Source organism: Heptranchias perlo, unplaced genomic scaffold (genome assembly GCF_035084215.1).
Source record: "Heptranchias perlo isolate sHepPer1 unplaced genomic scaffold, sHepPer1.hap1 HAP1_SCAFFOLD_47, whole genome shotgun sequence".
In the NCBI taxonomy this organism is placed as follows: Eukaryota; Metazoa; Chordata; class Chondrichthyes; order Hexanchiformes; family Hexanchidae; genus Heptranchias; species Heptranchias perlo.
The window spans coordinates 6,634,882-6,658,848 of NW_027139484.1; the positions used below are offsets into that span (position 1 = coordinate 6,634,882).

The 23,967-nt window shown below is 42.4% G+C and overlaps 5 non-coding genes across 5 annotated transcripts; 2 read left to right on the top strand and 3 right to left on the bottom strand.

Annotated features, from left to right (window-relative positions):
• Positions 1 to 9,437: 9,437 nt before the first annotated feature.
• On the top strand, positions 9,438 to 9,510 carry trnav-aac (transfer RNA valine (anticodon AAC)). Its single transcript has one exon. It is a non-coding gene; the product is annotated as a tRNA-Val (tRNA).
• Positions 9,511 to 11,924: 2,414 nt separating this feature from the next.
• trnal-cag (transfer RNA leucine (anticodon CAG)) lies at positions 11,925 to 12,007 on the bottom strand. Its single transcript has one exon. It is a non-coding gene; the product is annotated as a tRNA-Leu (tRNA).
• Positions 12,008 to 12,085: 78 nt separating this feature from the next.
• On the bottom strand, positions 12,086 to 12,158 carry trnak-cuu (transfer RNA lysine (anticodon CUU)). The gene has a single exon. It is a non-coding gene; the product is annotated as a tRNA-Lys (tRNA).
• A 1,895-nt stretch (positions 12,159 to 14,053) lies between these two features.
• On the bottom strand, positions 14,054 to 14,125 carry trnaw-cca (transfer RNA tryptophan (anticodon CCA)). Its single transcript has one exon. It is a non-coding gene; the product is annotated as a tRNA-Trp (tRNA).
• Positions 14,126 to 21,409: 7,284 nt separating this feature from the next.
• trnae-cuc (transfer RNA glutamic acid (anticodon CUC)) lies at positions 21,410 to 21,481 on the top strand. The gene has a single exon. It is a non-coding gene; the product is annotated as a tRNA-Glu (tRNA).
• Positions 21,482 to 23,967: the final 2,486 nt, after the last annotated feature.

The window sequence follows — 23,967 nt, forward strand, 5'->3', positions numbered from 1 at the left end:
CACCTTGTATTTTACAGAATGTAATATAAGTCATGTACTGAGTCCACCCCACCTTGTATTGTACAGAATGTAATATAAGTTATGTACTGTGTCCACCCCACCTTGTATTGTACAGAATGTAATACAAGATATGTACTGAGTCCACCCAACCTTGTATTGTACAGAATGTAATATAAGATATGTACTGAGTCCACCCCACCTTGTATTGTACAGAATGTAATATAAGATATGTACTGAGTCCACCCCACCTTGTATTGTACAGAATGTAATATAAGTTATGTACTGAGTCCACCCCACCTTGTATTGTACAGAATGTAATATAAGATATGTACTGAGTCCACCCCACCTTGTATTGTACAGAATGTAATATAAGTTATGTACTGAGTACACCCACCTTGTATTGTACAGAATGTAATATAAGTTATGTACTGAATCCACCCCACCTTGTATTGTACAGAATGTAATATAAGATATGTACTGAGTCCACCCCACCTTGTATTGTACAGAATGTAATATAAGTTATGTACTGAGTACACCCACCTTTTATTGTACAGAATGTAATATAAGTTATGTACTGAATCCACCCCACCTTGTATTGTACAGAATGTAATACAAGATATGTACTGAGTCCACCCAACCTTGTATTGTACAGAATGTAATATAAGATATGTACTGAGTCCACCCCACCTTGTATTGTACAGAATGTAATATAAGATATGTACTGAGTCCACCCCACCTTGTATTGTACAGAATGTAATATAAGATATGTGCTGTGTCCACCCCACTTTGTATTGTACAGAATGTAATATAAGTTATGTACTGAGTCCACCCCACCTTGTATTGTACAGAATGTAATATAAGATATGTACTGAGTCCACCCCACCTTGTATTGTACAGAATGTAATATAAGATATGTGTTGTGTCCAACCCACTTTGTATTGTAATGAATGTAATATAAGATATGTACTGAGTCCACCCCACCTTGTATTGTACAGAATGTAATATAAGATATGTGCTGTGTCCACCCCACTTTGTATTGTACAGAATGTCATATAAGATATGTACTGAGTCCACCCCACCTTGTATTGTACAGAATGTAATATAAGATATATAGTGAGTCCACCCCACCTTGTATTGTACAGAATGTAATATAAGTTATTTGCTGTGTCCACCCCACTTTGTTTTGTACAGAATGTAATATAAGATATGTACTGAGTCCACCCCACCTTGTATTGTACAGAATGTAATATAAGATATGGACTGAGTCCACCCACCTTGTATTGCACAGAATGTAATATAAGTTATGTGCTGTGTCCACCCCACTGTGTATTGTACAGAATGTAATATAAGATATGTGCTGTGTCCACCCCACTTTGTATTGTACAGAATGTAATACAAGATATGTACTGAGTCCACCCCACCTTGTATTGTATAGAATGTAATAAAAGATATGTAATGAGTCCACCCCACCTTGTATTGTACAGAATGTAATATAAGATATGGACTGAGTCCACCCCACTTTGTATTGTACAGAATGTAATATAAGATATGTACTGAGTCCACCCCACTTTGTATTGTACAGAATGTAATATAAGATATGGACTGAGTCCACCCCACCTTGTATTGTACAGAATGTAATATAAGATATGGACTGAGTCCACCCCACCTTGTATTGTACAGAATGTAATATAAGATATGTACTGAGTCCACCCCACCTTGTATTGTACAGAATGTAATATAAGTTATGTACTGAGTCCACCCCACCTTGTATTGTGCAGAATGTAATACAAGATATGTACTGAGTCCACCCAACCTTGTATTGTACAGAATGTAATATAAGATATGAACTGAGTCCACCCCACCTTGTATTGTACAGAATGTAATATAAGATATGGACTGAGTCCACCCCACTTTGTATTGTACAGAATGTAATATAAGATATGTGCTGAGTCCACCCCACTTTGTATTGTACAGAATGTAATATAAGATATGGACTGAGTCCACCCCACCTTGTATTGTACAGAATGTAATATAAGATATGGACTGAGTCCACCCCACCTTGTATTGTACAGAATGTAATATAAGATATGGACTGCGTCCACCCCACCTTATATTGTACAGAATGTAATATAAGTTATGTACTGAGTCCACCCCACCTTGTATTGTACAGAATGTAATACAAGATATGTACTGAGTCCACCCAACCTTGTATTGTACAGAATGTAATATAAGATATGTACTGAGTCCACCCCACCTTGTATTGTACAGAATGTAATATAAGATATGGACTGAGTCCACCCCACTTTGTATTGTACAGAATGTAATATAAGATATGTACTGAGTCCACCCCACTTTGTATTGTACAGAATGTAATATAAGATATGGACTGAGTCCACCCCACCTTGTATTGTACAGAATGTCATACAAGATATGTGCTGAGTCCACCCAACCTTGTATTGTACAGAATGTAATATAAGATATGTACTGAGTCCACCCCACCTTGTATTGTACAGAATGTAATATAAGATATGTACTGAGTCCACCCCACCTTGTATTGTACAGATTGTAAAATAAGATATGTACTGAGTCCACCCACCTTGTATTGTACAGATTGTAAAATAAGATATGTACTGAGTCCAACCCACTTTGTATTGTACAGAATGTAATATAAGATATGTACTGAGTCCACCCCACCTTGTATTATACAGAATGTAATATAAGATATGTACTGAGTCCACCCCACCTTGTATTGTACAGAATGTAATATAAGATATGTACTGAGTCCACCCCACCTTGTATTGTACAGAATGTAATATAAGATATGTGCTGTGTCCACCCCACTTTGTATTGTACAGAATGTAATATAAGATATGTACTGAGTCCACCCCACCTTGTATTGTACAGAATGTAATATAAGATATGTGCTGTGTCCACCCCACTTTGTATTGTACAGAATGTAATATAAGATATGTACTGAGTCCACCCCACCTTGTATTGTACAGAATGTCATATAAGATATGTACTGAGTCCACCCCACCTTGTATTGTACAGAATGTAATATAAGTTATGTGCTGTGTCCACCCCACCTTGTATTGTACAGAATGTAATATAAGATATGTACTGAGTCCACCCCACCTTGTATTGTACAGAATGTAATATAAGATATGTACTGAGTCCACCCCACCTTGTATTGTACAGAATGTAATATAAGATATGGACTGAGTCCACCCACCTTGTATTGTATAGAGTGTAATATAAGTTATGTGCTGTGTCCACCCCACTGTGTATTGTACAGAATGTAATATAAGATATGTGCTGTGTCCACCCCACTTTGTATTGTACAGAATGTAATACAAGATATGTACTGAGTCCACCCCACCTTGTAATGTATAGAATGTAATATAAGAAATGTACTGAGTCCACCCCACCTTGTATTATACAGAATGTAATATAAGATATGTACTGAGTCCACCCCACCTTGTATTGTGCAGAATGTAATATAAGATATGTACTGAGTCCACCCCACCTTGTAATGTATAGAATGTAATATAAGAAATGTACTGAGTCCACCCCACCTTGTATTATACAGAATGTAATATAAGATATGTACTGAGTCCACCCCAGCTTGTATTGTACAGAATGTAATATAAGATATGGACTGAGTCCACCCCACCTTGTATTGTACAGAATGTAATATAAGTTATGTGCTGTGTCCACCCCACTGTGTATTGTACAGAATGTAATATAAGATATGTGCTGTGTCCACCCCACTTTGTATTGTACAGAATGTAATACAAGATATGTACTGAGTCCACCCCACCTTGTAATGTATAGAATGTAATATAAGAAATGTACTGAGTCCACCCCACCTTGTATTATACAGAATGTAATATAAGATATGTACTGAGTCCACCCCACCTTGTATTGTGCAGAATGTAATATAAGATATGTACTGAGTCCACCCCACCTTGTAATGTATAGAATGTAATATAAGAAATGTACTGAGTCCACCCCACCTTGTATTATACAGAATGTAATATAAGATATGTACTGAGTCCACCCCACCTTGTATTATACAGAATGTAATATAAGATATGTACTGAGTCCACCCCACCTTGTATTGTGCAGAATGTAATATAAGATATGTACTGAGTCCACCCCACCTTGTAATGTATAGAATGTAATATAAGAAATGTACTGAGTCCACCCCACCTTGTATTGTACAGAATGTAATATAAGATATGGACTGAGTCCACCCACCTTGTATTGTACAGAATGTAATATAAGATATGTGCTGTGTCCACCCCACCTTGTATTATACAGAATGTAATATAAGATATGTACTGAGTCCACCCCACCTTTTATTGTACAGAATGTAATATAAGATATTTACTGAGTCCACCCCACCTTGTATTGCACAGAATTTGAAATTAGATATGTCGTGTGTTTTCTTTTGAAATAGCATGATCATAGTGTGTGCGATCTATTTTGTATTGTTTTGAACTGAAATTGCGACTTTTACACTGAACTGTATGTACCCTTAAATTTTATGAAATGAAGTATACTTTGAAATTTTTAAAAAGTTGCTGCTCAAAGGCGCTCCCTGCTGGTGAACAGAGTGAAATGTTCGAGTGAAACAGCCGTTCCGGCAGACACAGAAAGCTTTAAGTTTTGAGAAAGGATAAGAGTTGTCAACATGTTGAGCTGTCGGCTGGAAAGTTAAAAGAGCGGCCTTGAGCTAATTGCTCCAAAAGAGCACTCTCTCCTTCAAGCCGGAATTCAAACACTGATCGAAGGATGAATTTGCTTTGTGTTCTAGATCAATTCAGCATCTTCCGCTCCACCAGATGAGCGATCGAAGGGAAGCAGTAAAGGATTTTCTCTTTGGTGATTGTTCACCATGCGTCTTTTGACACTCCCGGACTCGTGGAGTCGCGTGGCCATGACCGAGACTGATTCGGTAACCTGCTCATACCGCAGCGCTGTGGAAATGTGAGCTGTTACTTTCTCTCCACACCCTGAGCCAGTGGAGCAATGGGTAACGTGTTTGACTCAAGGCCAGAAGTTTGCAAGTTTGCTTTCTAGATGGTTCATGTACACGTTTTTTTTAATTACAAAATATATTTTGTTTCATAAAATTTAATAATCCACAGAGTTCAAAATAAATATTGCAATTTCAAATCAATGCAATTCAAAACAACATAAAGCAGAACGTGCATAGTATGATCCCAATATCGCAATTCAAACAAAGTACATATTTTATAATATATGGTGACCAATATCACGTGGGATGGCCTTACCCGGTTCCCTTTCCCCATAGAGCTTTTGCGTAGGCCGCACTTCACTTCAGTGCGTCACGCAGCACGTACTCCTGGACTTCGGAATGTGCCAGTTGGCAACACTCGGTCGTGGGCTGCTCCCAAAGCTGAAAGGTCAAGAGGTTTCAGACAGGCCAAAGGGCCTACTTCACCGAGTTGGTGGTCTTCCAGCAGCAGTTGATATCTGTCTCGGTGTGTGTCCTGGGGAACAGTCCGTAGATCACAACGTCCTGTGTTACCGCGGTGTTGGGGATGAACGGGACCGATACCAACGATTCTCTCTCCAAACATTCTGATTGAAGGGTAAGTCCATCAGGAGACGGACGACGGCCTCCTGCCCGCCGCAGCCTCGAGGGCAGCTCACGGTGGTGCTGAGATTCTATCAGTGTTGGAAGGACTGCACTGGAAGGCCTTTCTCACTACCATCCAGGCTACAACCTGGTGGCTGTTCATCAGTTCCAGCGATGGATGTTCTGCCAAATGGCATCGACTATCTGGTCGAGGAACTGCCCGTTCGGAGCCTGCCTCTCCTTTCCCTGCCGGATCCCCGGAACGTTCCGTGCTGACCACTGTCTGAGGTCTTTGTGGTCAAAGTGGTTCCTCCTCGGGAACTTCTTCACCTGGGACAGATGGGGGCGATGGTCCAGCTGGACGGGACGTCCTGCATCTGCTCCATCAGCATAGAAACTCAGTGAGCAGTGATTTTCCTCTTCTCAGCAGCATTCCTGATTACTGAGGTTTCCCGTTCTGCTGTTCTGGGGAATGAGGTGGGTCAAGTGGAGCAAGTATCAGGGGGGATAATTTAGGGAACAGCAATTATAATATCATGAGGTTTCGATTCGTGATGGACAAGGAAAGGAGCAATCTACAGTAAAAATACTTCATTGCAAGAGTGACAATTTCAGTGGGTTGAGAAACGGATAAATTGGAATCAAAGATTGGCAGGCAAATTGTATTCGAGGAATGGGTGGCCTTTAAAGAGGAGATGGTACGGGTACAGTCTAGGTACATTCCCACGAGGGGGAAACGTAGGGCAACAAAAGGCAGCGTTCCCTGGATGACGAAAGAGATAGAGAGTAAGATGAAGTAGAGAAAGTGGGCTTATGACAGATAATACAAGTGAGAACCAGGGTAAATATAGAAACCTCAGAGGAGAAGTGAAAAATGAAGTAAGAGGGGCAAAGAGAATATGAGAGTAGACTGGCGGCTAACACAAAAGGGGAATCCAAAAGTTTTCTACAGGCAGATAATAGTAAACGGGTAGTAAGAAGAGGATGTGGCCGATTAGAGAACAAAAAGTAGGTTTACGCATGGCGGCAGATGGCATGGCTGACGCACTAAATGAGCACTTTTGCATCTGTCTTTAACAAGGAAGAAGATGCTGCCAAAGTCACAGTAAAATGGGAGGTAGTTGAGATACTGGATGGGCTAAAAAATGATAAAGAGGAGGTACTAAAACGGCTGGCTGTGCTTAAAGTAGATAAGTCACCCGGTCCAGATGGGATGCATCCTTGGTTGCTGAGGGAAGTAAGGATGGAAGTTGCTGAGTTAATGGCCATAAACTTCCAATCATCCTTAGATGATACGGAGGTGGTGCCAGTCGACTGGAGAACTGCAAATGTTACACCCTTGTTCAAAAAAGGTGTCAGGATAAAAGAATCAACTACAGGCCAGTCAGTTTAACCTCGGTGGTGGGGAAGCTTTTAGAAACAAATAATCCGGGGCAAAATTAATAGCCACTTGGACAAGTGTGGATTAATAAAGGGACTAATTGGATAGCCCTTTCAAAGAGCTAGCACAGGTTCAGTGGGCAGAATGGCCTTCTCTTGTGCCGTACCTACTATGAAAATATGAAACTATGCACAAAACAACTTCAACGTCATGAACCTGAAAAAGAATGGCAGCCAGTATGGCAACAATCTTACTGAGGGACAAACTGGACATCTTACTGAGGTGCAAGGCGGCCATCTTACTGAGGGGCAAGGCAGCCAACTTACTGAGGAGCAAGGCAAACAAATTACGGGCGGGAAAGGGGGCAATGTCAAACAAAATGGCCTCCATGAAACTTAAACAAAATGGCCGACCTGATCCTGAAGCAAAATGACCACCAGGAAGGCAGCCATCTTACTGAGGGCCAAGGTGGAGCTTGTTATGATGAGAGAGACGGAGAGGGTTTATTTGCTGTTCCTGTTAAATTACAGTTGCATTATAGTTAAAGATACAAACTGAGTGAGATTGGCAGTAGTTGATGTTTAACACAAAGACAGCGGTGCAGTGAAGGAATTAAACACCAAAACGTGAACTTCTGCTGAAAAAAAAGGATTAACGTTTTTTTTTGACGTAATGTTCACGGCGAAGGAGAGACCAGACAATCGGACGAAAGGTCAAATTAGCCATTTTGTGTAGAGAATGCAATTCTAGCTTCTATTAAATAAATCAGAGTAAAATTGGACTCAATGTGACTGTAGTTCTGATCTGGGATGGTGTTTATTTCTCCATTATTATTTAATCTGAAACAATAACAGTATTTATAACTGTAACAGAGCAGAAGAGTACTGCGGGACCCTGTCACACAGTAACACAGCAAAAGGGGTAAGAGTACATTGTGATTTATCACAGAATCCAGCAGCTCACTGGGAAAGTTACACATGGTACAGATGGAGGAGCAGAAAGGTACAAAGTGATTTTACACTTTAATTTGGGGCAATGACGTTTTATCTCCACGAGGTTTAGTTTTATAATTAACTTAATGGTCTCTTTTTCCTCAAGAAACTTCAGGCACAGACCACGACTTCATAAAGAAAACAATCAGTTATTATTAATACACAAGAAAAATTGACATTAGAATTTGAACAACATCTTGGGTTTATGCCCGATTTAGAATTGCTTTAACACCAATAAAACAACACATTCTGAATTCTAAAAATGTCTAACCGTTTGGAAACCAAATGTCTATCTTAGACTAAGCCCATAACGAAAGTTCTCTCCTCATTTGAGGCTAATTCGGGAGTTTAATGACTTCGACATTTTTTCCCTGTGACTTGTATAGTTTCGATCGATGATATGTTCGTGAAAAGAGTCAGTGTAAAGAGAGTTAGCAGCTCATGTTTTCCCGAGACACTTCCTTCAGCCCTGAGACCGAAACGTTTGTCGTTTCCGTAGTGTAGTGGTTATCATGTTCACCAGTTACACGCAGAAAGTCCCCGATTTGACCTCGGAGGGAAGCATTTTGTTGGGACTTGCTCCCCATAAACCTCCACGGTCGAGTTTCTTCAAGCGTGAAAGGGGCTACAAACCTTTTTAAATTTAACAGCGGCTGCACCAGATTCCTGGTATAATAAGCATTAAACATTTTTAAGCAGACTCCCAAAATACAATATGTAAAATGGGAAGGGAGAAACGTTCATGACATGCAAAGCACAAAGATTTATAAATGTTTTAATTGTCACTTGGCAAACAAGTTAGCATTTCCTTCAGTGTGCAACAGAACGTATTAATGGCGATTAAAAAAAACATTAAGTGTCTCACATACTTGAATTATTTTTGTGCAATGAACTATTCCCAACGACTAGGGAACACTGCATCAAACATATATATTTAAGTATATAATACGTACACGTACATAAAAAAATCTATGCCCCTAGCAGACCTTGTGGCGCAACGGTCGGCCACCCAGGGACGAAAATTGCACATTTTTTCCCACTTTAGGATTTATCGCCTCATTCTGATAGCCATGAAGCTGGTGCCAGGTTTTAATTCCCGATCTGCAGTAAGTGGGAGCACTTTAAATGGCTCCGATCTCTTAATCTCATTTCAAGTTTTCTAATGTGTGATTTGGTTGCAAGAAAACACTCTGTGAACAATGTCATCTGAGCATGCCTGATTCGCCATAATTTAAACTGCGGTCGGATATCAGGCAGATGCAAAAAAAAACAGTGAAATGTTTGTGTCGGCGCGATGCTCTGGGATTCCCTGCCTGACCATCGCCACCTGTCCTTCTCTGCAGCCTTCCTGAATACAGCGCAGTAAATGTATCCCTGTGAAATGAGCTCCTGGACAGTAATACGGAAATTGTTTGGCTGAGGGGTTATGTCTCTAACACGGGAGTCGAGGCATTAGGTTTCCGTAGTGTAGTGGTTATCACATTCGCCTAACACGCGAAAAGTCCCCGGTTCGAAACCGGGCGGAAACATTTTGAAAACTTGTCCCCATTAAAAATGATTAAATATTTAACGATTCACATTGCTGAATAATGTGAACAAAGTCCATATCTCCCAGCCCTGTTCATGCAGTCCGCTGAGAGCAATCGATGAATGCCAGCGTGATATTGGGGGTGAAGGGTGATTCTAATACTGTCTCATTCCCGGTGGGATCTGGCGGAGATTTGATAAGCCCGATCGATTCAACCAATATATGAAACGGTGTTTGAGAAACATTGACATATATGATAACATCCAGGATCCTGTCTTCAGAGTACGTGGCGCAAAGGTCTGACTCCAGATCAAAAGGCTGCGTGTTCACATCACATCGGGGTCACTGTTTCTTTCACCGCTCACATGAGACTGGATAATTCCCGAATGAAGGTTTTAATTGCTTTTTCACACAAAACAAAACAGATGTTTGGTCGAAATCCTGACTCAGTACCGACCCAGCGGCAGGGAGGGGAGCGCCTGATACCCTCATTAATTTCATGCAACAAACTGACACGAATACTGGTATTGATTCAAAATCGACCTGCAGATGGACACACACGGAAAAAAGACAACCACAGAAACAGACAGCAACTACTTGTATATATATATATATATCTGTATATATCGCCATTAACGTGGTCAGACGATTTAAGCTCGGTGAACTTGCTTCTGCTTTCTGAACTGTACTTGTCCATCCTTAAGAGGTCACGGGAAATATATTTTTTGCCTTTCGAAAAAAGACGCGAAACGGCAGAGACATTTTTTGTCTTCAACACGGCTGGTGAAATGGCCGGACTATCATAAATTAGGGGTCGCCTTTGAAACACTTAAAGGAGACTACCTAAAAATCACTTAGTGCAAATTTAAAATCACGGTTCCTATTTATTTCGGTCTGAAAGAAATAACAATAAACATGTCAGTCAGCGCCCACGGTGAGACGGTGATGAACTTGTTTGCTGCGAAGTTCACCGCTGGGCTAAAGCTGACGCCGTTTAAAAGACGCGAACCCACTCAATGTAAAGGATGAGCTCATAACCAACAGGTCCCGTCAACGTCAAACACCTCCTTTCTTGTTCAATAGAGGGAGCAGAGGCGTGTGCATCATCAGACGCCAGCAACTTTAAGAACTGGAACAGATAAAGGCATAGATGCAAGTTCCAAATCTTTTCAATGCAAAGTTATTTCACTTTATTTAAAGTGCCGTGAGGCTAAAAACGGGTCCCAGATGATTTGCGTTCAGTCGTGACTTGTTTTCCTGTGTTTGTCCGCCAGGTTTGCAATTCAATTTGTATTGGATATTGAAGATATTTCAGGATGATTGCACAACATACCATGTGTAAAGCAACCATCTTGATAACTTCAATCATCACACACTCTACATCGACGCTGCAGAGGCCCCAGCACCCCTTTCAATATTGTTTTTCTTAACTCACAGTTTTCAAAAGGGAATTGGATAAACGCTTGGATGGAAACATTTTCAGGGTTATGGGGAAACAGCAGGCGAGTGGGACTAATTGGACAGTTCTTTCAGAGAGCTGGCACAGGCACGATGGGCCGAATGGCATCCGAATGACGCTGTCTTATTCTATGATTCTATTAATAGATCAATTTCCGCCTTTCACTGAGTCTCCCTAAATGGAGGACAGTAATCGTGTCCCTGTTAAATGAGCTCCTGAACAGTAATACGGAAATTAGCGTGGCTGAGCGGTTTGAAACTCTGGTTAGGCTCCAAACAGGAAATTTCCTCTCTAAGTTTGATTAGTTTATCAATTATCTCCCCCCTTTCGATCTTAAATGTCTTTACATATTTTTTGATCTCTTCTTCTACTGTCATGCCCACAATACTAGTCTCCCTGGTAAACACTGAAGCAAAGTGATTATTTAATATTTCTGCCATTTCGCTGTCATTGCCTGTGAGTTTGTCGTGTGTATCCCTGAGTGGCCCTATTCCTATCCCAAATTTTCTGTGTCTGTTGAAGTGTCTGGAAGACTTTGCTTTTTTTGATATTCCTTTTTGCCTTTCTAATAGTTCTTTCGACTTCTTTCCCAGTCTTTTCACATTCCCCTCTCTCCTTTATTGTCCAGTGTGGGCCTTTTTCTTTAGTTTCAATTTTACCCTTGCTTCTTTATTCATCCCTGGAGTGTCATGTCTGGCTAGTTTATTCTTGCTTTTTCGTGGGATATATTTCTCCTGGACTCTATTGATCACCGTTTTAAATGTTCCCCACTGCTGTTCTATTTCTTTGTCCAGGTCATTAATATGTCAAACATTTCATCGTTTGAAACTTCTCAAGTCACATTTCCACAACAAAGCCAGTTACTTTTGTGTGAGGAGCAAATCAACTTGGTCGAAAAATCAGCTGCAGCCCAATCCACAAATAAAATATTTTCATGTCTTGGTGAAAATAACCAATGTCAGAAGTGGGATTCGAACTCACGCCTCCAGAAGAGACTGCGCCCTGAACGCAGCGCCTTAGACCGCTCGGCCACCCTGACTATAAATTGAATGCTTCATTCTGCATCAATTCTGGACCGTTGGCCAGTGAACGCATCATAAAAGTTTAAAATGATACTCGCCCAACGTGGGGCTCGAACCCACGACCCTGAGATTAAGAGTCTCATGCTCTGCCGATTGATCTTGCCGGGCTTGAGTACTCTTAACCGCCTTATCTGTTATTGCAGCAAGCATGCGAAAGACTCCATTTCAAATTATTGGAATCAGTTCTGAAGGACAGGATAAACTCTCACTTCGAAAGGCACGGACGAATCAAGGACAGTCAGCATGGATTTGTTAAGGGGAGTTTGTGTCGAACTAACCTGATTGAATTTTTCGAGGAGGTGACAAGAATGATCGATGAGGGTAGCGCAATTGATGTAGTCTACATGGATTTTAGAAAGGCTTTGGAATAATTCCCACATGGCAGATTGGTCAAAAAAGTGAAAGCCCATAGGATCCAAGGGAATGTGGCTCTTTGGATTCAAAATTGGCTCAGTGGCAGGAAGCAAAGGGTCATCGTCGACGGGTGTTTTTGCGGCTGGAAGGCTGTTTCCAGTGGGGTGGCGCAGGGCTCGGTACTTGTTCCTTTGCTTTTTGTGGTATACATTAACGATTTGGACTTGAACGGAGGGGGCATGATTCAGAAATTTAGGGGTGACACAAAAATAGGCCGTGTGGTTGAGAGCGAGGAGCAAAACTGTAGACTGTGGGGGTTCAGGCAATTTTCTGATAACAAGTACTCAATCTGTCTCTGAACGAATTTTGAACGAATACGTGTGTTTGACCCGGCACAGGCACGATGGGCCAAACGGTCTCCTCTTGTGGAAAAACATAATACGATGATACTAAGTGTTGTCAGGCAGAAAAGCAACACATTCCAAATAAGAGCATAACAGCACGGTGAGATATTGTATTTGAGAAGGATGAGGAGGGATAGTTTATCGTGGTGGTAGTCACATCGGGTGTCATTTGTGAGTTGATAAGGACCATTTCGTGCTGCGAAAGTGGCGGAAACATAATTGGAGAGATTCAGCCCGGGCGCGACCCCATCGTGCGCGGTGAGACCGAGGGAGGGGGCGGGGGGAAGTGTCAGAGCTGGGGCTCACCGGTGGAAGCAGCATAAAAGTTTAAAACGGTACTCGCCCAACGTGAGGCTCAAACCCACTACCCTGAGAGTTTCTAAAGATAAGGGGGAGCAGCCACTGTCTGTATCTCTTGCTGGACTTGAAACAATCCATTCCAAGTACGAGCAGAGAAAGGACACCATTCAGTTGCTCAATTTGGTGAATAAAATGCCATCGGTTTTTGTAGGGTAGTGGTTATCACGGTTGCTTTATACGCAAAAAGTCCCCGGTTCGATCCTGGGCGGGACCGTTATTTTGGAACTTGGTCTCCATGAACATCCAGATCGAATTTTTCTTGTATCAAAAAGGGAGACAGTGGCTGCTCCCTTCTTCTTTGCAAGCTGCATCTTTTACTTCATTAAACAGATAAATTTGAGTGAGAGAAAACTGATTCTCAGTGACGCTCATTTCAAGTTTTATCCCCTTTTAATCTGGAAGAATATATTGGCTTTGGACAGAATGGCTTTTGAAAGGAGTTCATCGGTTGGGATCGACAAAACTTTTCCGCTGGTGGTGGACGAGGGAACCAAACCAATCATGTACCAATTTCTCCTGAATTCTAAGGTGCAACGGGAAACCGACCAAAAAAAGCCCTTTCATTGACCGTGGAGGTTCAGGCATTTTTCTGATAACAAAGCGCTCAATCTATCTCTCTTGTCTATTTCCCGATGTTTCCGGATACAGTCTGCATCTCTGCCCTGTGTTAATCTCACTATTTGTCCACCTGCAGGGTACTTTTTGAACGAAGACTTGTGTTTGTCTTCTGTTTGTTATATTAAATAAATGAGAGCATAAGCTGCTTCCCTCCCTGACACTGGGGAACCAGAGGCAGACTTTCGAGCAGGGTTCTGTTAATTGTGAAGACGCAAAGAAAACATCAATTGCGGAATTATACAAACCATCTCAAAGTGAAAAAAACTGTGACCCCGACGTGATTTGAACACGCAACCTTCTGATCTGGAGTCAGACGCGCTACCGTTGCGCCACGAGGCCTGGATGCTACAATGGGCGTTTGTTTCTATTAATGTTGCTCAAGCACCACTTTATCGCTTCCAAATTGGTGGAATGGGTTGGCTTTCAAATCCCCGCCCACTCCCACCGGATGTCAGGCAGCATCAGAAGTCTCCTTCACCTGTCAGCGGCAGCATGGCGCTCGCTTCCATCGCCTGCTGTCAGCGGACTGCAGCAAATCCAATTGCATTCATCCTGCACCCTGAATTATCACATCACAGGAAAAGGATGTGGGAAACTGCTCAAGATACATAACGGGAGGGGAAACTTCTGAAGAACACTTTGACTTTCCGTGTTTAGACTTCGATTCGAACTGCGAAAAAGAACGTGTGAAAATATAAACTATGGGTGTGATGTTTATATTTGTAGGAAACTGTTCAAAATACATAACAGGACGGGAAACTTCTGAAAAACACGTGAACTTTCGATGTTTGGACTTTGGTTAGAACTGCAAAAAAGTACCTGTGAAAATATAAACAATGGGTGTGATGTTTATATATAAAGTGAATGTTTGTAAGCGGATTTCTCCCGTTACTGTCGTAACTATGGGTTGTTAATCCATCAACAATAACTTCCGCTTGATTTTAGCCCGAGTGGTTACAAAATAGCAAGTTTAATAGATTGACTTACAACAGAGTTGCACGACAGCTGCCTTCAACATTACATTCAACAGTATTATTATTACAAGACAATCGTCTACAGATTAAATTAATGACAAGCAATCAACACAACCTGACCTGTCTGCGAATCCAAGTATATCAGACTTGACCTTTGCGGACTGCCTGTGGCAATCGACTTCTGACTGTCCCCTATTGAGAGCTCTAACATTTGAGAAGGGAGCATGCCCTATCTTTATAAGATTCGGCTGCATTGTTCTGTATCGAAGCACCACTGATCTTAACTCATGGTCGTAAACCATCCCACTTTGCTGACTCTCAGAAACCACCAAGGATTGTTTCATGTCTTCGTGTTTATTTAGCCTTTCTCCGTCATCAGGTTTTGGATGTTTATACTAGGTCAGCACAACCTGGAGTTCAGGTGTCCAGGACACCCAAGTTTCTCTGGACATCAACATTTAATAGTTTCTCACCATTTCAAAAAAAAATTGTTTTTCTGTTCTTCCTACCAAAGTGAATAACCTCACATTCCCCCACATTATACTCCATCTGCCACCTTCTTGCCCACACACTTAACCTGTCTACATCCCTTTACAGACTCTTCGTGTCCTCCTCACAGCTTACTTTCCCACCTCGCTTTGTATCAGCAGCAAACTTGGATACATTGCACTCTATCCCTTCATCAAGTCAATAAAAGTCTTCCATAGGCATATAAATAGTAAACGGGTAGTAAGCGGAGGGGTAAGACCGATTAGGGACCAAAAAGGAGATCTACGCATGAAGGCACAGGGCATGGCTGAGGTACTAAATTAGTATTTTGCATCTGTGTTTACAGAGGAAGAAAATGCTGCCTCAATCACAGTAAAAGGGGAGGTAGTTGAGATGCTGGATGGGGTGAAGATTGATAAAGAGGAGATATTAGAAAGGCTGGCTGTACTTAAAGTAGATAAGTCACCTGGTCCGAATGGGATGCATCCTAGGTTGCTGAGGAAATTAAGGGTGTAAATTGCAGAGGTCCCGACCATAATCTTTCAATCCTCCTTAGATACAGGGTTTGGTGCCAGAGAACTGGAGAATTGCAGATGTTACACCCTTGATCAAAAAAGGGTGTAAGGATAAACCCAGCAATTACAGGCCAGCCAGTTTAACCACGGTGGTGGGAAGCTTTTAGAAATGATAATCTGGGACAAAATTAATAGCCATTTGAACAAGTGTGGATTGATAATAGAAAGCCACTGTGGATTTGTTCAAGGCAAATCGTGATTGAGTTTTGTGGTTAGTTAACAGAGAGGGCTGATGAGGGCAATGTGGTTGATGTTGTGTATATGGCCTTTCAAAAGGCGTTTGGTAAAGTGCCACAAAATAAGCTTGTCAAAAGGGGCGATAGTAGCTGCTTCCTTTATCTTTAAAAGCCCTTTCGTTTATTTCACTCAACAGATAACTTTGAATGAGCGAAAACTGATCCACAGTGATGCTTATTTCAAGTTTATCCCCTTTGAATCTGAAAGGATATATTGGCCTTGGAAGGAGTGCTGCACAGATTCACCAGATTGTTACCAGGGTGCAATGCGTTAAATTATGAGAAGATGTTATTTTAACTGGACTTAAAGTCACACAAGTGAAACTGCCAAAAGTTTTCATTTTTGATACATACATTAATGACCTGGACTTGGATATACAGGGTATAATTTAAAATTTTGCAGACAACACGAAACTCGAGAATGTAATAAACAATGTGGTGGATAGTATCAGACTTCAGGAGGACATAGACAGCCTGGTCAAATGGACTTTATTAATAGAGGCATAGAGTACAAAAGCAACAAAGTTATGCTAAACGTTTACAAAACATTGGTTAGGCTGCAGCTTGAGTATTGTCTTCAATTCTGAGCACTGCACTTTAGGAAAGATGTCAAGGCCTTGGGGAGGGTGCAGAGGAGATTTACGAGAATTGTAACAGGGATGAGGGACTTCAGTTATGTGGCGAGAATGGAGAAGCTGGGATTATACCCTTAGAGCAGAGAAGGTTAAGGGGAGATTTGATAGAGGTGTTCAAAATCATGAAAGGTTTTGTTAGAGCAAATAAGGAGAAACTGTTTTCAGTTGCAGAAGTGTCGGTAACCAGAGGACACAGATTTAAGGTAATTAGCAAAAGAGCCAGAGGCGACATGAGGGAATATAATTTACACAGCGAGTTGTTATGATCTGGAATGCGCTGCCTGAAAGGCCGGTGGAAGCAGATTCAATAGTAACTTTCAAAAGGGGATTGGATAAATACTTGAAAAGGAAAACATTTGCAGGGCTTATGAGGAAAGAGCTTATGGGTGGTGAGACTACTTGGATAGCTCTTTCAAAGAGCTAGCACAGGCACGATGGGCCGAATGATCTCTATCTGTGTTGTAACATGTTAAGCGTTGCTCGACGAAGAAGCAACACATTCCAAATCAGAACAGAGACAGGAGAGTAAGTCAGTTCACCATTGTTTTTAATGAGACACTAGTAGTTTCCTTAGTGTAGCGGTTATCGCGTTTGTTTTACACGCGAAAGGTTCCCGAGCATAAACATTATGTTGAAATTTGCTCTCCATAAACAACCAGGGAGGAGTTTTTTCTCCTGCCAAAAAGGGCGACAGTGGCTGCTCCCTTATGCTTGAAAAGCTGCATCTTTTACTTCACTAAACAGATAACTTTGAGTGAGAGAAAATTGATCCTCAGTGACGCTCATTTCAAGTTTTATTCCCTTTTACTCTAAAATTGTATATTGGTCTTGGAAGGAGCGCAGCCCAGATTTACCAGAATCTTAGCAGGGCTCGAAGGGTTAAATTATGAGGAGCAGTTACATGCTTATATTCCCTGGAATATTGAAGGCTTTTTAGGATTTTGAAAGGTCGACAGACAATCCCTTTCCGCTGGTGAGGGAGTCTAAGACAATATCACAACATCACAATAGCTGTTCTACGAGTGAAAACGGCCCTATGCATTACTGAGTGCAAGAGACGAGTCTCGAGGTGCCGCGTCCTGTGCAGTGAATGTCAAAACTTTTAAAAGATGCAGAAAGTGTTCGGGGTTCAGATACACAAACCTCTAATGGGAATGAGATTCTGTCAGAGGTTGCAGCCTTCCCTACTTCTCTTGCCCTTTGCGAGGCACCTGTTCCGGTTTAAATTCACAAACTGGATGAGTTGGTGATCACCGTACAGCAGACTCAGCGGTCCCGGGTGAGAGAGAGAGAAATCAGCCCGGGCGCGGCCACAATGGGCGCGGTGACACTGCACGGGAAGTCGGGGTGCGTCAGAGCTGGGGTTCGCTCCAAAAAGCAACATAAAAAGTTTAAAAGAGAATGCATTCAACGTGGGGATTGAACCCACGACCTTGAGATTAAGAGTCTTATGCTCTACCGACTGAAGTCGTCGAGCCAGAAAAACCCAGCGACTCTTGTCTATCATTGCAGTAAACTCGCCCCTGGGTGTCCATGTGCAGCAATCCCAACACAACGTCCATATCATTGGCCGTGTTTATCTCTGTGTGTGTGTCCACCTGCAGGTTGATTTTGAACGAATACGAGTGTTTGTCTTCTGTTTAAACATTAAATAAAAGAGGGCATCAGACACTTCCCTCCCTGACACCGGGGAACCAGTGAGACAGACTTGTTGTTGTGAAAACGCAAATAAAGCATTAATTGCGGAATTATACAGACTCTAATCAGTGCCAAAAGTAGCTTTACAATACATACACCCCAATAAATAAATAAACACTACAGATACATGGAATACATTTGCAACTAACAGAGTCACCAAACCAGAAATATTATTTGTACCAAAAACAAGCACTTCCAGATATATTTAGAAACTTTATATGCATTCCTTGATGGTCCAGTGGTTAGGATTCAGCGCTTTTAATATAGTGGCTGGGTTCGATTCGCAGTCAGGAAATTTGCTCTTATCAAAAACAATTGCCATTTTTGAAAATTTACAACACAGAAGGAGGCCATTCGGCCCATCGCTTCCGCGCCGGCGGAAAATGAACCCCCCAGCCAAATCCCACCTTCCAGCACTCGGTCCGTCGCCTTGGAGGTTACATCAATTCAGGTGTGTATCCAAGTGTGTTTTAAATGTAACGAGGGATTCTGCCTCGACCACCCTTTCAGGCAGTGAGTTCCAGACCACCACCATCCTCTGGGTGAAAAAAATTTCCTCAGCTCCTCTCTAAACCTTCCACGAATCACTTTAAATCTATACCCCCTGGTTATTGACCTCCCTGCTAAGGTAAATATGTCCTTTCCATCTAGGCCCTTCATAATTTTGTGCACCTCAATTAAATCACCCCTCAGCCTCCTCTGTTCCAAAGAAAACAACCCCAGCCTATCCAATCTTTCCTGACAGCCAAAATTCTCCAGCCCTGGCAGCCTCCTCGTAAATCTCCTCTGTACCGTCTCTAGTGCAATCACATCTTTTTTGACCAGTCTGCCAATTGGGACCTTGTCAAAAGCCTTGCTAAAATCCATGTAGACCACATAAAAAGTACTCCAGGTGTGTTCTGACCAAAGCCCTATTTATTTGCAGCCTGACTTCCTTACTCTTGCACTCCAAATCCTTCCAAAAAGGCCAACATACCATTTTTCTTCCTAATTGCTTGCTGTACCTGCATGTTAACTTTCTGTGATTTGTTTACAAGTGCACCCAACTCCCTCTGAATATCAACATTTATTGGACCCTCACCTTTTAAAAAATATTCTGCTTTTCTGTTCTTCCTACCAAAGTGGACAATTTCACATTTTCCCAACTTATATTCCAACTGCCACTTTCTCACCCAATCACTTAACCTGTCCACCGCCCTTTGCGTCCTCCTCACGGCTTACTTTCCCATCTACCTTTACACTCGGTCCCCTCATCTAAGTCATTAATATAGAATGTAAGCAGCAATTGTAACATCAATTGTTCGCCCAGGATCGAAAGCAGGGCCGTTCGCGTGTAAAGCGAACTGATAACCACTGCACCACAAAAAACCGCTGGTGACTTATACTGGACAGAGGGGAACTGACCAGTCACCTCTCTCTGCTCTGCTTGGGACACTTTTACCTCTCTTGAAACAGCATCTCTCCTGTCCCACACTAAAATCATGGAATAGAATCATAGAATATTACAGCACAGAAGGAGGCCATTCGCTCGTGTTGCCAGAAAGGATGTTAACCAGAGGACACAGATTTAAGGTAATTGGCAACAGAGGTGAGATGAGGAGAATGTTTTTACGCAGCGAGTTGTCATGATCTGGAATGCACTGCCTGAAAGGATGGTGGAAACAGATTCAACAATAACATTCAAAGGGGAACTGGATAAATACTTGAAGGGGAAAATTTTGCAGGGCTATGGGGAAAGGGAAGGGGCGCGGGTCTAATTGGATAGCTCTTTCAAAGTGTTGGCACAGGCACGATGGGCCGAATGGCCTCCTTCTGTGATGTTTCCATGCTGTGATTCTATGTTCTGGAGGATTTTCTGATGCAGTGGATATTCGGGGCAGAGGATCAAGTGGGGATTGAGCTCGACGGCAAGTGTATACAGTTCGTTCAAAGGACTGAAGCCGATGGTTTCATTCTTCCCGTCGTTTAGCAGCAGGAAATTACTCGGCCATGCAGGCGACTTTTTTTTGTCTTCATTCATGGGATGTGGGTGTCAATGGCAAGGTCAGCATTTGTTACCCGTCCCTAATTGCTCTTGAGAAGGTGCTGGTGAGCCGCCTTCGTGAGCTGCACCTTTCATTGACTGTGTCATTGACATTTTCTGGATAGAGAGAAACTATTTCCGCTTGTTGGGGATTCTAGGACGAGGGGGCACAGTCTAAAAATTAGAGTCAGACCTTTCAGGAGTGAGATGAGAAAACACTTCCACACACAAAGGGTGGTTGAAGTTTGGAACTCGCTTCCGCAAACGGCAATTGACATTTGCTTAATTACCAATTTTAAATCTGAGATCGATAGCTTTTTGCCAACCGAAGGTCTGAAGGGATACGGGCCAAAGGCAGGTATATGGAGGTAGATCACAGATCAGCCATGATCTTATCAAATGGCGGAGCGGACTCGAGGGGCTGAATGGCCTGCACCTGTTCCCATGGTACATTTCCCCAAGTGTCTGTTCTCTCCATAGTTGTTGCCTTGTGTTTAAAGCGTATTTTCGTTTAAAGCTCGGTTTAGGGATGAGCCGGTGGGCGTCAAAACGTGCCGTGGATCGAGACCGGGTTGCTTATTGCGGGAAGAGCAAATCAACTGGGCCGAAAAATCAACTGCAGCTCAAGCAACAAATAAAATAGGAGTCAAAATAACTGATGTCAGAAGTGGGATTCGAACCCACGCCTCCAAAACAAAATGCGATCTAAACGCAGCCCCTTAGACTGCTCGGCCATCCTGACGAGCCACTCTTTCCACATTGAGACCCCCCCCCCCCCGGAGAAAGTTTCACTCACTCCAGTTCTTGGTAAGATAAATGCTGCTGGAAAGGCTCGGTGAGCGGGATTCCACCTCCCCGGGTTTTCCTGAGCCTATTGTACTTTATTCCTATTTAATCACGGGAATATCCGCAATCAGGAGCTAAAAAGGATTAAAAGCTGAATCACAGAGAAAGGGTAATCCATATTACATCTGATAAACCAACTAACAGCGCTCCATGGTGGTCTAGTGGGTAGGATTCGGCGCTCTCACCGCCGCGGCCTGGGTTCGATTCCCGGTCAGGGAAGCAACTTTTGAACACTTGTTATGTTAATCGAATCAACTCACTCAAAGTCTGTGGGAAGAAAAAAACAACTATTGTTTTCATCACCATTAATTAACCGATGACGTTATTTTGCAGAATGAAAGGCGACTGAGGGAAGTTGGAAAACTTTAATAATTTCTTTTGTGCAATGAACTTTTTATCCCATCTCATTTTACACACTGTATTTTTAAGGGCTCGGTTTAAAATGTTCAGTGCTCGTGAGACCACGGATTTGTGTTAAATTTAACAGGACCGGCTATTTCACAGAGAAAAAATAAATTTGCGCCAACACAGTATTTTTGCCTGGGATCGAACCGGGGACGTTTTGCATCTAAAGTGAACGTGATAAACGCTGCACGAACCTTTGCTTTGGTTATTTGTCAGAAGTTCAAATGACTGCATTGATTCTCTTTCATAACTATTCAATTGATCGAAGTTGCACAAGTCACAAAATAAAAATGTTCATTTCAAGGTTTTTAAACTCCCAAATGTGGCCTGCCTTGTTTGGACAGGGGTTGATCCAGACGTCACAGCCTCAACAAAGCATATTCTCAACATTTCCATTGGGAACAGGAGGAGGCCATTCAGCCCCTTGAACCTGTTCCGCCCTTCAATCAGATCATTGATGATCTGCACCTCAAATCCATTTACCCGCCTTTGCTCCCGATCCCTCGATACCCTTACCCAACAAAAATCTATTGATCTCAGTCTTGAAAGCTTCAATTGACCCCCAGCATCCACAGCCTTTTAGGGGACAGAGTTCCAGACTTCTACTGCCCTTTGTGCAAAAATGTGTTTCCTGATTTCGAACCTGAATGGCATGGTTCAAATTTTAAGGTTATCTCCCCCTCGTTCTTGATTCCCCAGAGGAAATTGATTCTCTCTCTCTATTCGATCGAATCATTTAAACATGTTAAACACCTCGCTCAGACCGCCCCTCAATCTTCGACACTCGAGGGAATACGAGCCGAGTCGATGCAGCCTGGCCTCATAATTTAACCTTTTAAGCCCCGGTAACATTCTGGTGAATCTGCTCTGCACCCCCTCGAAGGCCAATCTATCCTTCCTGAGATGCAGTGTCCAAAACTGGACGGAGTGACTCCAGACACAGTCTAACCAGAACTTTATATAACTGGAACATAACTTCCACTTCTTTATATTCCAGCCCCCTGAGATAAAGGCTAACATTCCGTTATTCTTTTAAATTATTTTTGGAACCGTTCGTTAGCTTTTACTGATTTATGGAAATGAACCGTTAATTTTCTCTGCTTCTCCACAGTTCCTAGCTTCTTACCATTTGGAAAATACCCTGACCATAGGTCCAAAGTGGAATACCCCACATTGATCTCCATCTGCCATAATTTTGCCCACTCACTTAATCTATTAATGTCCCTTTGCAAATTTCCAATCGCATCCACACTACTTACTGCATCACCTAACTTACTGTCATCAACAAACTTGGATATACGACTCTCTGTTCCTTCATCTCAGTCGTTGATAAATATGGTTACAAGCTGAGACCCCAGTTACAGATCCCTGGGGGACACCACTAGTCACATCCTGCCAATTGGAGTATGTGCCCATTGTCCCTACTCTCTGTCTCCTATCTCCTAACCAATTCTCTACCCATGTCAATACATTGCCTCAAGTTCCATGCACTTTCATTTTTGCCAACAGTCTCTTGTGTGGAACCTTATCAAATGCCTTTCGGAATTCCATATAAATAATATCATAGGAACATAGGAACAGGAGAAGGCCATTCAGCCCCTCGTTCCTGCTCCGCCATTTGATAAGATCATGGCTGATCTGTGATCTAACTCCATATACCCGCCTTTGGCCCATATCCCTTAATACCTTTGATTGCCAAAAAGCTATCTATCTCAGATTTGAATTTAGCAATTGAGCGAGCATCAATTGCCGTTTGCGGAAGAGTGTTCCAAACTTCTACCACCATTTGTGTGTCGAAATGTTTTCTAATCTCGCTCCTGAAAGGTCCGGCTCCAATGTTCAGACAAAATGGTGGCAAGTTCGCCGGACATCTTGGACAAAATGTCTGTAAGCACGGCGGCCATCTTGGACAAAATGGCGGCATGTCCTTCACGGCTGTTCGACAGGAACAGAAGGAGGCCATTGAGCTCCTCAAACCGGTTACATCGTTACTGGAAGCCGATCATCTCCTCAAGCCTGTTACATAGAATCAGGAGGAGGCCATACAGCCCTTCGAGCCTGTTATACAGGAACTTGAGGCGAATCAACCCCTCAAGCCTGTCAAATAGCAAAAGGAGGAGGCCATTCAGCCCCTCGAGCCTGTTATCTGGGAACTGAAGGCCATTCAGCCTTCGAGCCCCTTACACCAGATCTGGTGGCCAATCAGCCCCTCAAGCCTGTTACATAGGAACAGGAGGAGACCATTCAGCCCTTCGAGCGTGTTATACGGGAACTGAAGGCCATTCAGCACCGCGAGCTTA